Source organism: Sciurus carolinensis, unplaced genomic scaffold (assembly GCF_902686445.1).
Source record: "Sciurus carolinensis unplaced genomic scaffold, mSciCar1.2, whole genome shotgun sequence".
In the NCBI taxonomy this organism is placed as follows: Eukaryota; Metazoa; Chordata; class Mammalia; order Rodentia; family Sciuridae; genus Sciurus; species Sciurus carolinensis.
This window is the reverse complement of record NW_025920533.1, coordinates 23421-31241: the sequence shown is the minus strand read 5'-3', so window position 1 is coordinate 31241 and position 7821 is coordinate 23421. Positions and strand designations below refer to the sequence as shown.

The 7821-nt window shown below is 39.8% G+C and overlaps 1 pseudogene; it reads right to left on the bottom strand.

The window, feature by feature from the left end:
• Nucleotides 1-235: 235 nt before the first annotated feature.
• Nucleotides 236-878, bottom strand: LOC124975827 (Golgi apparatus membrane protein TVP23 homolog B-like; annotated as a pseudogene).
• Nucleotides 879-7821: the final 6943 nt, after the last annotated feature.

Below are 7821 nucleotides of genomic sequence, written 5' to 3'. Positions count from 1 at the left end.
GACAATGTTTCTAGTGATAACATACTTCCCAGCCTCAACTACTAGGAAAAGAAAATAAAAATTTTGTTTAAAATAACAGTTTTCATAGTAACTTTTTAAGTGAAAACAAACAAACAAACAAACAAACAAAAAAAGACTCTCCTCTTTGCAACTGGACTGAGCTCTAAACAGCTCATAATCAAGAATCTCTTTGACCATTCCCCAATATCACAGAATACATAAGCTTCCTCTTTATTCAAGAAGTCTGATCATCTCTGGTGTTTTGTTTTAAAAACTGCTTTCCAAGATATGAGGTAGTCATGCTGGTTAAATTCTTCTGACTGCCCACTTTGCACCTGATGTAATCATATAGGTTGACGTCCTGTAGCACCACGCCCATGATAACCACAGACAACCACTTTACTCTGAAGGAGAAGAGAGCACTAAAGGCAAATAACACCCACAGCACTGGACAGGCAATCAGCCCTAACCAAAAGATTCTTGATTCAGCCTCTGAAACAGTCTTATTCTCCTGAGGAGATAGATGCCTTCCTGGAATCAAACACTCAATGACTCTTTCCATCCTCACCAAAATGATTCAACCATCAAAGGCCAACCATCAGTCTACCTGTTACATTCTTTACTTCCCAAAAGTCACATGACAACAAGAAGATAATTGTCACCATACAGGCCATAAACCTGTTGCTGAGCAGTTCACAGAGAAGATAAACTATAATGGCACTGACTAGGAAAAACAAATGGAAAAATGATGCCACTAGATGTCAGATTTTGAATTTTCTTGGTCTATTAGTTGTCTCTTCTTCTGCATCAAACAATGACACATCTTCATTGTCATCATTGCTGTCCTTGCAGGAGGGACCCCCAGTAGTGGCCACCATCTTTCTGCACCTACAGACCCTCACCTCAGAAACTATTAATTTTACCATGAATAGTTGACCATTTGCCAATGTGTAAGCTTAGTCATGTACTGGAGAAACACTTTATAATGCAGTTTTTACATCAGACATAGTGCTGCCGTAGTTTCTCAGTCTTTTAGAAATATTTGTCTTGGCACTTATTTAAATTCTTGTAGTATTTCACCCATGCCATAATAGTGTTGTAGTAGTTTCATTTAAGAAATTATAAATTCAGTACCTTTCTCATCTTAATAATATTGCCATTCAAATGCTCAAGACTCTGAGTAATTGAATGTATAATTCTGTGTTTAACTATTAGGAAAGAATTTTATTACAGAATTTCTTTTGCTTAAAATTAAGATCAACTCTAAGAGTCATAATATAATACTACTAGTCCTGCTGGCTTAAAGAGAAAACAGCAACTCGTGGGTCACAGTCGCGGAGCAAGCTGGCAGGTGAGTCAGGCCACCTGCATCGCGGAGATAGCAGGTGGACACCCAACCCGCCTGCCTTGTGGAGCTAGGCGGTGGAGAGCCAACCCACCCAACCACCAAGCCGAAGACAAACACCATCACTGAGCGACCCTGCCCAACCACCACATCAAGGTCTGTTGCCATCGTGGAGCAAGCCAGCAGACCAGCCAGCCCGCCTGCATCACGGAGTTAGACAGAGGCTTCCTTAGAGGCTGGTGCAGGCATTTTGAATTATTCCTGAAGGTGTGACCATCATCATTGGAAGGGCAGCTCCCTTCCTGAGACAACTACAGGAGGCTAGAGGAACTTTGACCCAGGAGCAAAGAAGAGGAGGTACTGAGAGACTTGGGACCAACTCAGAGCCACTGGGTGAATCTCTCCCACTGGTCGGGCTCTCTGGGGGGAAGTAGTCCCAAAACGCAGGGAAGATCATGGAGTAGAGTGAGACTCCGATGTTGGAACCAAAAACCCAGTCAACCGGGAGCATTGCAGAGGAGGGCCTCACAGTGAGAGGCATTGATGCAGAGTGAGGGTCTGAGGCCCAGGCAGTAACTTTGGTCACCAGGGAACATAGCAGAGGAGGGCTTCCCAGTCGAGGTGGTAGTTCTGGAAAGAAGGGAATTTCTCAGAGGAGAGCTGTCCAGCGAAATTTCCCCACTGGATGAGTCTTCCCCACTGGGCGAGGCTTTCCCACCAGGGCAGTAGAACCAGAGACACAGGCCCAGATCAAACGTGCCCTGTGCCCAGTCTGCAGTCTAGTTCCCCATTGGCTGACCATCAGTAAACAAGTGGAGGCGCCTCTGCGCACTGACAGGGAATATACCCCACCTGAAGGCCACCACCCCTAGAGGGGGAATTTCATAGTGGAGCACTGAATTGTCAAATTCCTCCAAGACTTCAGGCTACTGCAGGCTAAGAGGTGAGTTATTGGAAATCTACAGGGACAATTTTAGTCAATAGAGGAAATTTGCAATATCCCAGAGTTTCACTACAAGAGGGGTAGATACCTGAGCAATATGAGAAAACAAAAGAAGAAAATGTCCCAAACAAACCAAGAGAGTATAGCAATAAAATACAATGACAGCATGGCAGAAGAAATGTCAGAAAGGGAGTTCAGAATGTACATAATTAAAACGATCAGGGAAGCAAATGAGGAGATGAAAGAGCAAATGCAGGCATTGAATGATCACACCAATCAACAGTTAAAAGAAAAAATACAGGAAGCAAAAGATCACTTCAATAAAGAGTTAGAGATACTAAAAAAAAACAAACAAAGAGAAATCCTTGAAATGAAGGAAACAATAAACCAAATTAAAAACTCCATAGAAAGCATAACCAATAGGATAGAACACCTGGAAGACAGAACCTAAGACATTGAAGAAAAAATATTTAATCTTGAAAACAAAGTTGACCAAACAGAGAAGATGATAAGAAATCATGAACAGAATCTAAAAGAATTATGGGATATCAAGAAAAGGTCAGGGGATCCAAGATGGCGGACTAGAGGGAGGCTGTGTTTCTTGTCACTCCGTAACTCCGGTTTCAAGCAGAGGATATCTGTTTCTTTGTGAGGCGGTTTTTGCTGCTTATCAATTCCCTGGTGTCTACCCCATTTGTCTGCTGTGATGACCTGCAGTCTGCCAGCATATCGATGCCTTTTTTGAGTGCAGATTGCTCACTGTCAAGCGCCTATCATCCGCCATTTGCCTGCCTCTCGCCTGTCCATCGCCTGCCTTACACATATCCATCACCCAACGCATGAGGTTCACCTCCCGATCTTCCGACAACAGTCAGCAAACTGATCTCCAACCAGCAGTGGAGCACCAGCTGCCTGGTGTTGCCTGGAAGTTCACTGTTACAGTACCTGCAGGTTTGAATACATATGGCTGCTGCCATTTTGAGACAACAGCGAGGCCCTGTAGGACCCCTGGCAGGGCAGGACTGACTGAGCCCCGTCTCCAGGATCCCTCAGCCTAACCGATCACTCCCTGCCTCTGGGGCCCTCATATTGACTGACTGCTCCCTGCCGCCAGGACCCCCAGACCAACTGACTGCGCCCTATCACTGGGACCCCAGACCCACTGATTGCACCCGGCCTCCAGGATCCCACAACCACACCAAACACACCAGACCTCCAGGACCCCTGCCTGACCAACCGCATCCCGCCTTTGGGACCTTCAGCTGACCACGTCCACACCCTGAGCTGCAGCTCCCCAGTTGCCAACACATTTCGAAGCCACAGCGGCCGTCTTGGATAATCCCAGAAGCCATAGCTCCCATCTTTAGGTGGGTCAAATACCATCCTGAGATGCCTGCTGGAGACTTGAAGCTCATTTTCAGGTACCACTCATGCATCAAGCTACTGAACACTGGGAGGTTTCATTATTATATGACTGTTATACTGTAGACTTTCATTATTCGTTTTATAGAAAAAAATTAAGTTTTTATTTCTTTACTTTTCTTGCTCTCTTTTCCTTTTGTTTACCTGTTCCCTCAGAGTCTCCTTCTCCCTTTTTTGCATGCTAACATCCAATTTCTTTTGATTACACTCTCACACATTATATTATCTAGAACTTCTGTATAATCTTTTCTTACCCATTAACAGCCAAAATCTACATCCCGCTGCATCCTCTTTGTCCTCCATTAGAAAATGCAGACCTTATTGCAAATCTGTTTGTTTTACTGAAGATAATATTTGAACTCATTCTGTTTATTATGAGAATATTGTTATTGTCCTCATAAGGGTTATTTGGTCTAGGATTGCATAGTGTCTGAATTGGGTACTGCTAATACTGATCTCCCCTTAAAGAAAGGGTTTTGGAAACCTATAGGGCCACTATAAGCCTATGGGGGAAATCTGCAATACCCCAGATCTACACTGCTAGAGGGGAAGATACATGAACAACATGAAAAAACAAGGGAAGAAAATGATCCAAACAAATCTAGATTCTATATTAATAGAATCCAATGACAGTATGTTAGAAGAAATGTCAGAAAAGAACTTCAGATTGTACATGATTAAGATCATTCATGAAGCAAAGGATGCGATAAGAGAGCAAATGCAGGCAATGAATGATAATACCAATAGCTGAAAGAGCACCTGCAGGAAGCAAAAGATCATTTCAACAAAGAGATAGAGATTCTCAAAAAAAAAAAGCAAATAGAAATTCTTGAAAAGAAGGACACAATAAACCAAATAAAAAACTCCATGGAAAGCATCACCAAAAGACTAGACCACTTGGAAGACAGAACCTCAGACAATGAAGACAAAATATTTAATCTTGAAAATAAAGTTGCTTAAACAGAGAAGATGGTAGAAATCATGAACAGAATCTCCAAGAACTATGGGACATCATGAAAAGACCAAATTTAAGAATTATTGGGATTGAGGAAGGCACAGAGATACAAACCAAAGAAATGAACAACATAGTCAATGAAATAATATCAGACAATTTCCCAAACCTGAAGAATGAAATGGAAAATCAAATACAAGAGGCTTACCGAACACCGAATGCACAAAATCACAACAGATCCACACCAAGTCACATTATAATGAAAATGCCTAACATTCAAAATAAAGATAGGATTTTGAATGCCGCAAGAGAAAAGCATCAGATTACATATACGAACAGACCAATACAGATAGCAGCCAACTTCTCAACCCAGACTCTAAAAGCTAGAAGGGCCTGTAACAACATATTTCAAGCTCTGAAAGAACATGTTTGCCAACCAAGAATCCTATACACAGCAAAACTAACCTTCAGATTTGAAGATGAAATAAAATCCTTCCATGATAAACAAAACTTAAAAGAATTTACAAGTAGAAAGCATGCACTACAGAATGTTCTCAACAAAATATTCCATGAGGAAGAAATGAAAAACAACAATGTAGGTAAACAAATGGAGGAACTTCCTTAGAGAAAAACCACTCAAAGGAGAAACCAAGCCAAATTAAAAACCAAAAATAAGCCAAATGACTGAGAATAGAAATCATATCTCAATAATAACCCTGAACGTTAATGGCCTAAACTCATCAATCAAAAGACATACACTGGAAGAATGGATTAAAAAGAAAGACCCAACAATATGCTGCCTGCAAGAGACTCATCTCACAGAGAAAGACATCCACAGACTAAAGGTGAAAGGATGGGAAAATAACTACCATGCACATGGACTCAGAAAAAAGTGGGGGTTTCCATCCTTATATCAGATAAAGTGGACTTCAAGCCTAAGTTAGTCAGAAGGGATAAAGAAGGACATTTCATACTGCTTAAGGGAAACGTAAACCAGCAAGACATAATGATAGTAAATATTTATGCCCCAAACAATGGTGCATCCCTGTACATCAAACAAATCCTTCTCAATTTCAGGAATCACATAGACCACAACACAATAATTCTGGGTGACTTTAACGCACCGCTGTCACCAGTAGATAGATCTTCCAAACTAAAACTGAACAAAGAAACCATAGAACTCAATAACACAATCAATTACCTAGACTTAATAGACATATATAGAATATTCCATCCATCAACGAACGGATTCATTTTCTTCTCAGCAGCACATGGAACCTTCTCGAAAATAGACCATATGTTATGCCACAAAGCAGTCCTTAGGAAATGCAAAAAAATAGAGATACTGCCTTGTGTTTTATCAGATCATAATGGACTGAGAGTAGAAATCAATGACAAAATAAAAAACAGAAATTACTCCAACACGTGGAGACTAAATAATGTACTATTGAATGAAACATGGATAACAGAAAACATCAGAAAGGAGATAAAAAAAATTCTTAAAGGTCAATGTGAATGAAGATACAATATATCAAAATCTCTTGGACACTATGAAAGTGGTACTAAGAGAAAAATTCATTTCATGGAGCGCACTCCAGAAAAGAATGAAAAGTCAACAACTAAATGACCTAACATTACAGCTCAAAGCCCTAGAAAAGAAGAACAGAATAAGAGCAAAAGTAGTAGAAGACAGGAAATAATTAAAATCAGAGCTGAAATCAATGAAATTGAAACAAAAGAGACAATTCAAATAATTGACAAAACAAAAAGATGGTTCTTTGAAAAAGTAAACAAAATAGACAAACACTTAGCCACACGAACAAAGAGGAGAGAGAAAACTCAATTTACTAAAATTCGTGATGAAAAAGGAAATATCACGACAGACACCACTGAGATACATAACATAATGAGAAGCTACTTTGAAAATCTGTATTCCAACAAAATAGAAACTACGGAAGACATTGACAAATTTCTAGAGACATATGCTCCTCCCAAACTGAACCAGGAGGACATACACAATTGAAACAGATCAAGATCAAGCAATGAAATAGAAGAAGCCATTAAAAACCTACCATCCAATAAAAGTCCAGGACCAGATGGATTCTCAGCCGAGTTCTACAAGAACTGCAAAGAACTCATTCCAATACTTCTCAAAGTATTCCAGGAAGTAGAAAAAGAGTGTACCCTACCAAACTCATTTTATGATGCTAATATCACCCTCATACCCAAACCAGGCAAAGACACATCAAGGAAAGAAAATTTTAGACCAAGAACCTTGATGAATATAGATGCAAAGATCCTTAACAAAATATTGGCAAAACGTATCCAAAAGCATATTAAGAAAATCCTGCACCACGATCAAGTGGGGTTCATCCCTGCAATGTAAGGATGGTTTAACATCCGTAAATCAATAAACATAATCCATCATGTCAATAGACGTAAGGATAAGAATCATATGATTATTTCAATTGACACAGAAAAAGTGTTCGACAAAATACAACACCCCTTCATGCTCAAAACATGAGAAAAAATAGGGATAGTAGGAACATACCTCAACATTGTAAAGGCTATTTATGCTAAGCCCATGGCCAACATCATTCTTAATGGACAAAAACTGAAACCATTCCCTTTAAAAATGGGAATAAGACGGGGATGTCCTCTTTCACCACTTCTCTTCAACATTGTCCTCGAAACTCTAACCAGTGCAATTAGTCAGACTAATGAAATTAAAATGACACGAACAGGAAAAGAGGAACTTAAGCCGTCACTATTTGCTCATGACATGATTCTATATTTAGAGGATCCAAAAAACTCCTCCAGAAAACTTGTAGACCTCATCAATGAATTCAGCAAAATAGCAGGCTATAAAATCAACATGCAAAAATCTAAAGCATTTTTATATGCAAACGATGAAACAACTGAAAGGGAAATGAGGAAAACAACTCCATTTGCAATAGCCTGAAAAAAAATAAAATACTTGGGAATCAATCTAACCAAAGAGGTTAAAGATCTCTACAATGAAAACTACAAAACAATGAAGGAAGAAATTGAGGAAGATCTTAGAAGATGGAAAAATCTGCCATGTTCTTGGATAGGCAGAATTAATATTGTCAAAATGGCCATACTACCAAAAGTGCTATATATATCCAATGCAATTCC